The sequence below is a fragment of the Castor canadensis genome, chromosome 3, assembly GCF_047511655.1.
Source record: "Castor canadensis chromosome 3, mCasCan1.hap1v2, whole genome shotgun sequence".
NCBI classification, from domain to species: domain Eukaryota; kingdom Metazoa; phylum Chordata; class Mammalia; order Rodentia; family Castoridae; genus Castor; species Castor canadensis.
In genome coordinates this window covers 116,930,360-116,939,577 of record NC_133388.1, presented here as the reverse complement: position 1 = coordinate 116,939,577, position 9,218 = coordinate 116,930,360, and positions in this window count along the sequence as shown.

Here is a 9,218-nt window from a genome sequence, read left to right as displayed (position 1 = left end):
TTCACCCTCCATTATATTCCCTTGGCCCTTCTTCCCCCCTTTCCAGCAGTGTTTGCTGGGTTTCCTTATGCAGACTTCATATGCAGATATGGAGCATAACTGTAGGTGAAATCCTGTGCCCATCACAGCTGAGGCACCTCCTGTGGCTCACGGATGGCTTTGTCCTTTGAAAGAGATGGAAAGTGATTTGGGGAGAAGAGTCAAAAAAAACTGTCAAGACAAAGCAATCCATGTGGCAACCTAAAATTAGCATCTTGGGAACTCTGTCTGGGGTCCTGGTTTGTGCTTGCAAGGTAAAGTGGAAACCAGAGTCCACAAATAAATCCACTTATGTATGGTGGTCAGTTACTACAAAGGCAACACTGCAGGCCAGCAGGGAAGGAATAGTCTTTTTAATAAAAGGTCCTGGATGGGAAAGAAATGAGCTTGGCCTTGACAGCACACTACCCATGAAGTACATCAGACACACATAAAAATGGATATGAAATTGATCATACTGAAAGGCAAAACTTTTGGGGAAAAAAGTGTCTTATTTTCCATAGAGAAGACAAATTCTTAAACAGGACAATAAAAAAATCAAAATAAAAGATTTTTACATTGGATTTCATAAAAATGATTTACACTTTTCATCTCACTATTCTGTCAAGAGTTATATGTATTTTAGACTGTGTTATTAGGTGAATGTATGTAAGTATTGTATTATCTGGATATATTTCACTTAGTTTTGTGTGATGCTTTTAGCTTTAAAAATATATTTTGGCCAGGTACAGTGGTTCACACTTGTAATCCTAGCTACTCAGGAGGTAGAGATTGGGAAGATCAAGATTTGAGACCATCCTGGGCAAAACAAGTAAGCAAGACCCCCATCTCAACACAGAAAGCTGGGCATTGTAGTATACATCTGTAATTTTAGCTACACCAGAAGTATAAGTAGGAGGATTACAGTTTGAGGTCTGTTTGGGTAAAACCGTGAGACCATATTTCAAAAATAACCAAAGCAAGAAGGACTGCAGTGTGGCTCAAGTGGTAGAGTGCCTGCCTACTAAGTGTAAGGCCCTGAGTTCAAACCCCAGTACTGCAAAACAAAATACACACACACACACACACAGACACACACACACACACACACACACACACAGTTTTATATTTAATTGCTATCCTTTCTGTTTATACCTGCCTAGCATAACATTTGGTTTTTTTTTTTGGATCAACTGTCATGTTTTTATTTCCTCTTTTCATGAAGTTTGGCTGTGTTTTGTTTTCTTTATTTTTTCTTATTGTTGTGCTGGGAGGTACACTATAGCATTTACAAAGGTTCTTACAATATATCAAATATATCATACTTCAATTCACCCCTCCACCACCGCTCTCCTTCATTCCCCCCCGCACCCGATTCTAGAACAGCTTCAGCAGGTGTCGTTTTTGTATTTACATACATGTGTATACATTTTTTGCACCATATTCACCCTCCTACCCTTTTCCCCACCACCTCCCACCATCCACCAGTGCCAACCCCCAACCCTCCCTCCCCTGGCCTCTGGACAGAATCTGTTACACCCTCCTGTTCTCCAGTTTTGTAGAAGGAAAAACATAAAAGATAATAAGAAAAGGCATGACATTTTTGAGATAAAGATAGCTATACAGGGAGGTTTCTTGTGTTGTTCCCATGCATGTATGTATTACAACCCAAATTGGTTCACCTCTACCAGACTCTTCACTACTCCCTAGTCCCCTTACCATGGTGACCTTGGCCAATTTAAGTGAGCACATCAACCACATTCAAATTTTTGTTTTCCTTCCCTTGCCCTATCCCTCCCTTGCATGGCCTCCCCTTAGTGTGACCCGTGTCCAATAATATTACTGCATTTGTTATAGGTCTGTAATCTGCATATGAGGGAGAGCATGTGATTTTTGGCCTTCTGAGCCTGGCTAACTTCACTTAATATAATGCTCTCCAGTTCCTCCATTTACCTGTGAATGACAAAATTTCATTCTTCTTTGTGGCTGAATAAAATTTCATTGTGTATAAATACCACATTTTCTTAATCTATTAGTTGGTAGTGGGGCATCTTGGCTGCTCCATAGCTTGGCTATTGTGAATAGTGCTGCAACAAACATGGGTGTGCAGGTGCCTCTGGAGTAACCTGTGTCACATTCCTTTGGGTATATCCCCAGAAGTGGGATTGCTGGATCATATGGCAGAACTGTTTAGTTTTTTAGGAAGCCTCCATATTGTTTTCCAAAGTGGTTGTACCAGCTTATGTTCCCACCAGCAATGTATGAGGGTTCCTTTTTCCCCACATCCTCGCCAACACCTGTTGTTGGTGGTGTTTTTGATGATGGCTATTCTAACAGGAGTGAGGTGGAATCTTAGTGTGGTTTTGATTTGCATTTCCTTTATGGCCAGGGATGGTGAGCACTTTTTCCTATTTCTTACTGGCATAGCTTTTTTCATCTCTCCATTTTTATCTTTTCTTGCTTTTCACTATTTATTGATGGATGCTTTTTAAAGATTTACATTAAATATTGTTATTTTGACTTGCAGAATTTTATCCTGCTTCTTTTTTTATTTCTACTTATGTAAAATCTAAACACAACTTTTTTCTGATGGCTCTCTCTAGATTATTGAGGCCTATTTATCTGGATTATCTTCTCATTCCTTGATTTCTATTCATATGTTCCCCTAAATAAAATTTTGGCAAGCCCACAAGTCCCTTTGGTTTCTTTTATTTTTCTTTCTTTTTTTTTTCTTGCAGTACTGGGTTTTGAACTCAGGGCCTCATGCTTGAGAACAGGTGCTCTACCACTTGAGCCACTCTATCAGCTCTTTCTTGTGTTGGATATTTTCAGCATATGGTTTCACCAACTATTTGCCCAAGCTGGCCTCAAACCACGATCCTCCTGATCTCTGCCTCCTTAGTTGCTAGGATTACTGGCATGTGGCCCTTTGGTTTCTTTTGATATTGTTCATACTAGTATTTTCCAGAGTTTTAGTTCTAAATTATTTTGAACACCTATCTCTTCTACCATTCAAGCTAACTGAGTCAAGATTCAGGCTCATCATCTTTTCGAACCTAGAAGTAAAGCCTCTCTCTGTGTCTGCACACATAGGACTCTGAATCCTAAAGACGTTTACCAGGGTGAGGGGACAAGAATTCTACACACTACTCAGCAACTCAACTATTTGTTTTTTGCAGGTACTGGGGTTTGAACTCAGGACCTCCTGCTTCCTAACCAAGCCCTTTACCATTTGATCCACACCTCCAGTCCCAGCAACTCAACTCTTAAACCCAAACAGATGTGCCCTCAGTCTAACTCCTTTTCCCCATTTTCTACTGCAGACCTGAAATCTATGTAGTTGGACAAGGTGACCTCAGAGCTCTGTCCCCTATGGCATTGGACTCTTGCAAGTCTAAAGTTTCCCCACTTTCTCTTTAGTCTGCAAAATTCAAGCATTTTAAGCATCAAATTGAACCACTATTTTAAGAGAGTCAATAAGTCTGGAGCTTAGATTTTTTTGGGGGTATGGGGATTGGGGTTTGAACTCAGGGCTCCACACTTGCAAAGCAGGTGCTCTACTGCTTGAGACACACCTCCAGTCCATTTTGCTCTGGTTATTTTGGAGATGGGGGTCTCTCAAACTATTTGCCTGGACTGACCTCCAACTGTAATCCTCCTGATCTCAGCCTCCCTAGTAGCTAGGATTTACAAGCATGAGATTTTTAAAATTTATTGCCTGCATTTGCATGTGTTTATCTGGCATTATCTTCCTGTCTTCCTGTCAAGTTAGGCATAGAGTTACAGAAAGGCAAGAACAACGATCAGCAGAGATGCTCAAACCAAATTTATTTAACTCTGAAGAAGTTCTTTGTGTCTAGCCTAAATTCGTCCAGACACAGCTACAGACAACAGAGCTTAAAGTCCATGTTGGCTCACAGAACAAGTAAGGTAGAAAAGGGGAATTCAGGGGAAGAACGTGGGGGGAAATCGGGCAGTTTTAAAGGGTGTGTCTCACTGCCATGGTAAGCCATGTCCTCCCCAAAGGATCCTGTGCTCTGAAGAAACCAGCAGCTCTTTTAAAATGTTTCAGTAGCCTCAACTACTCAATGTGCAACTCCTACCTCCCCTTGCCAGGCCTATACGTTTTACTACTCTGCCTCACCTATTGTCTGACGTCTCTATTGGGATGCAAGAACCGAGAGAGCTCTGCTGACCTGCTGATAGCAGTGTCAGTGTTGAGGTGGTGAAACAGTTAGAAGTTATAATTTATTATAACATTTTCATGACTACAGACATCTTAGGATAAGATAGGCAGATAAGAAAATAGCAAACACCATCCCCCCAACCACCATTTATGCAGGTTGACTTAATTCATTAACGTGTGTTGACGGCTGGCAACAGTGAATCTTTGTAATTATTTTTTTCTTCCAGAGCCACTCCAAGCATTCTAATTCCTGATCTGTGCCGCACTCTCTGAAATGGTATTCACATCAATGTTCTCGAAGCCTTCGTATCTTAATCAGACACCTTCTGTTAAGGCAGGGAACTGTTTTTTAAATTTATTTTTTAATTTTAATTTATGTTTTTAAAATTGTTGTTGTACTGGGGTTACATTGTGACATTTACAGAAGTTCTTACAATATGCCTTAGTTTAATTCATCCCCTCAATCGTTCTCCTTTATCCCTCCTTCCCCATTTCTGAAATAGTTTCAGCAGGTCTCATTTTTTCATCTTCCTGTGTGATACATCATATTTCCACTGCATTCACCCTCTACACCCTTTCATATGTTCTCCCCCAACCCCACTGGTACCAACCCTCCAGGTAGGACCTGTTTCGCTTTCCTGTTCTCCGTTTTTGAAAAAAAAAAAAAACCCAACAATGTATGTATTATATCCTGAATTGGTTCATCCCCTCTATTTTTTCTCTTTCTACCTTAGGCCCCTTCTTATGGTGATTTCAACAAGGTTAAAAATTCCATATTCATCCTTGTATAGAAAGTACATCAGCCATATTCACCTTCTTAAATTCCTTGTTTTACCCTGCCTCTCTCCCACATGTGACCTCCCCTTAGTGTGACCTATTTTTCATATTATTTGTGTTTGTATTGGGACTACATTCCACATATGAGAGAAAACATGTGGTCTTTGACTTTCTGAACCTGGCTAACTTCGCTTAAGATGATGTTCCCCAGTTCTGTCCATTTACTTGCGAATGATAAGATTTCATTCTTCTTCATGGCTGAATAAAACTCCATTGTGTATAAATACCACATTTTCTTAATCCATTCATTAGTAGTGGGGCATCTTGGTTATTGTGAATAACGCTGCAATAAACCTGGGAGTACAGGTGTCTTTATGGTAATCTGATTTACATTCCTTCGGTTGTATCCCCAGGAAAGGTATTGCTGGATCATATGGCAAATCTATTTTTAGGTTTTTGAGAAGCCTCCATACTGTTTTCCATAGTGGTTGCACTAGCTTGCATTCCCACCAGCAGTGTATGAGGGTTCCTTTTCCCCCACAATCTCACCATATTTATTGTTGGTGGTGTTCTTGATGATGGCCATTCTAACAGGAGAGAGGTGGAATCTTTTTTTGGTGGTAATGGGGCTTGAACTCAGGACCTACACTTTGAGTCACTCACTCCATTAGCCCTTTTTTGTGATGGGGTTTTTCAAGATAGGGTCTCGAAAACTATTTGCCTGGCTGGCTTCAAAGCTAAGACAAAAATGACATGATTAGCTCTACAGATGCTGAAAAAACCTTTGACAAAATTTAACTTCATGATAAAAGTGGTGATGAGCTGAGAACCAGTGGCTTATGCCTGTCATCCTGGCTAGTCAGGAGTCAAAGATCAGCAGGATCAAGATTCAAAGTCAGGCCCAGCAAATAGTTCCCTAGACCTTATCTGGAAAATATGAACACAAAATAGGGCTGGTGGAATAGCTCAACTGGTACAGCACCTGTCTAGCAAACGTGAGGCCCTGAGTTCAAATCCCAGTACCACAAAAAAACTCTGATGAAACTATGACTAGAAGGAATGTCCCTTAACATAATAAAGACTATATATTACAAGCCTATAGCCAACATCATGCTAATGAGGAAAAACTGAAACCATTTCCTCTAACATCAGAAATGAGACAAGGATGTCCACTCTCTCCACTCTTATTCAATGTAGTACTGGAATTCCAAGCCAGAGCAATAAGACAAGAAAAAGAAATAAAAGAATTCAAATAGGAAAGGAAGAATTCAAAGTATCCCTATTAACAAATGACATGATCATAACCTAAAAGATCCAGAAAACACCACCAAAAAAACTCCCAGACATCATAAATATTTTCAGCAGAGTTGCAGGATACAAAATCGATTTACAAAAATCAGCAGCCTTTCTGTGCACCAGCAATGAACAGACTGAGAGAGAATAGGGGGAAAGGGGAAAGGAAGTGCAGTGGAGGGGGTTACATTGACTTAAGTACAACCCATGCACAGGTATAACACCAAGGCGAAAATCCCACTGAATAAGGAACAGACACCTAAACAAGGAAGGGCAAGAATGAAAAATGGATCACACCATGGGAAGGTCACTAACAGGAGAGGGAGGGAAAAGAAGGAAGTAAAGAAGGTGAATATGGGTGATGTACTCTCTATACAAGATTGAATATAGAATTTTTTGAAATCACCATTAAGAAGGCAGCTAAGGTAGAAAGGAGAAAAATGGCAGGCATGAACCAATTTGAGTTAATATATATATAGTCTCAAGAAATTCTGAGTGTAGCTTTCAAGCAAAAATGTCTCTTTTTCAAAACTAGAGGACAGGAAGGTAAAATAATTCCAGTCTGTGTGTTGGTATCAGTGGGAGGGGAAGGATATAAGGAAAGAGTGTAGGAAAGTGAATATAGTAGAAATATCATGTACTCATGTATGAAAATGGAAAAATAAGACCAGTTGAAAGTATTCCAGGAATAAGGGGAGAACGATAAAGGAGAATGATGGAGGGGGTGAATCTAAAATATAAGCACTATTGTAAATGTCACAATGCACCTCCAGTACAACAGCAGTATGACAATTAAAAAACAAACAGTAAAAATACTTGAGAAAAAAGAAGAAAATAATAAAAATTGAGCCAGGCACTAGTGGTTCATGCCCATAATCCTAGCTACTCAGGGGGCAGAGATCAGGAGGATCTTGGTGTGAAGACAGCCAGGGCAGATCGTTAGAGAGACCCTATCTTGAAAACACCAATCACAACAAAGGAATGATGGAGTGGCTTAAGGTGTAGGAAACCACAGAATTGTTAAAAAACAAACAAACAAACAAACAAAAATCACTTGGGCAGGAGTGGCTCCATCTGTAATCCTAGCTATTTAGGAAGCTGAGATTGGGGAGATCGAGGTTTGACCCTCCTATTTGCCAGCCCTGGCAAACAGTTCTTGGAGACCACTTCCCAAAATAAGTATATCAAAATGGACTGGAGATGTGGCTCAAGTGCCACTTTGCAAGTGTGAAGCCCTGAGTTCAAACTCCAGTCCCACACAAAAAAACAGATTGTAATTTTGTTTTTTGAGACAGCTCTTGCTATGAAGCCCAGTCTGGCATTTTTTGTTTGTTTTGTTTTATTTTGTGGTGGTACTGGGGTTTGAACTCAGGGTTCACATATGCTAAGCAGGCCCCTAGGCTGGTCTCAGACTCCTCGATTCTCAGTATCCAGGCTGCTAGCATTATAGTCACACGCCACAATGAGCACGTTTTTAAACTAATTTAATTAAAAGAATTTCAACCATATTCTGGAGTGGTGATACATTCAACACAACTTCTTATTTTTGTGTTTCTTATTTCAGGTGCAGCAAGGCAGTGTAGACACAGAACGTACATTGGGATTATGGCTGGAGCCAGGCAAAGCACTCAATTGTCCAAGAAGGAGAGTTTATTTTCATTAGTGTACTTAATCAGCTAAAGGGAATAATCATTATTTAACAAACAATTTGTGTTAAAAATTGTTTACCACAGCAATTAAAAATTAGGGGTTTAGAATGTAGGCTCATTTCACCAGAAACTTAAACATTTGTTTCACAAAATATTTTTCATAGTCATCTTGTTACCACAGCTAGACAACATCAACTAATTCCCTCTTCCATGACAAAAATGTTCCAGTGGAACACTCACAAAAAGCCAGGCATGGTGGCTCAAGTCTGTAATCCTAGCTGATGTGGAGGTGGAAAGAGGGAGGATCGCAGTTTGGAGGCTGGCCTCAAACTCTTGACCCTTCTGCCTCAGCCTCCTGAGTGCTGAGATTATAGGCATTCACCACCACACCCAGCATGAGTAGTGGCTTATTTTTTTAACTTGGGTGCTATAATGCACCCAAGGTCACACAGTAAGTGATAGAGTAGGGATTCTGGACCATAGTCTTAACTGGCATGTTCAATTCCCTGTTATGTTAATTTCTGTGTTTAATTCCTAAATTATACATACATATGTGTATGTGTGTACAATCATCCCTCCATATTCTCAGGGGATTGGTTCAAGGCCATCCTGCAGCTACCAAAATCTGCAGATAATCAGGTCTCTTATGTAAATGGCATGTTACTTACACATAACCTATGGGTATGCTCTTGTACACTTTCAAATATTTTTTAAATCTGGGGATGTGGAACCCAAGGATAGGGAGGTGGACGGTGTGTGTGCGTGTGTGTGTATGTATATGTGTGCATGTGTGTGACTATATGTGTGCATAGTAGCTAAATGAGTTCAGAGATCACTCATAAGACATGGATGCTCAAAGGAGTTTTGTCCCCATTGGCTTTTCTGCATTCTGTCACCCAAGGAGAGAATAAGCAAGCACTGATGCCATGATCTTAGACTTTCCAGCCTCCAGAATTATAAGAAATAAATATCTGGTTGTTCTACTGTATACGACACAGACCAAGGTCATCTGGGCTTTCCTTTCAAACTGAATTTGTGTTTATTGTCTGTGATTAGCAGGACAGCCTGTATTCTAGGTCATTTGACTAGAGTGACTGGCAGGTTGTAATCCATTACCACATTCCTCAGCCTAAAGTGGCCTGCATTTCATGACGATCATTTGAAAACAAAATTCTGAGGATGAAGCCTGGCTGCATGGTAGCATACACCTGCAAGTCCAGCACTTGGAAGACTGAGGCACAGGGGTTGTGACTTTCAGGCCAGCCAGAGATCCATAGCAAGACCTTGTCTGGAAA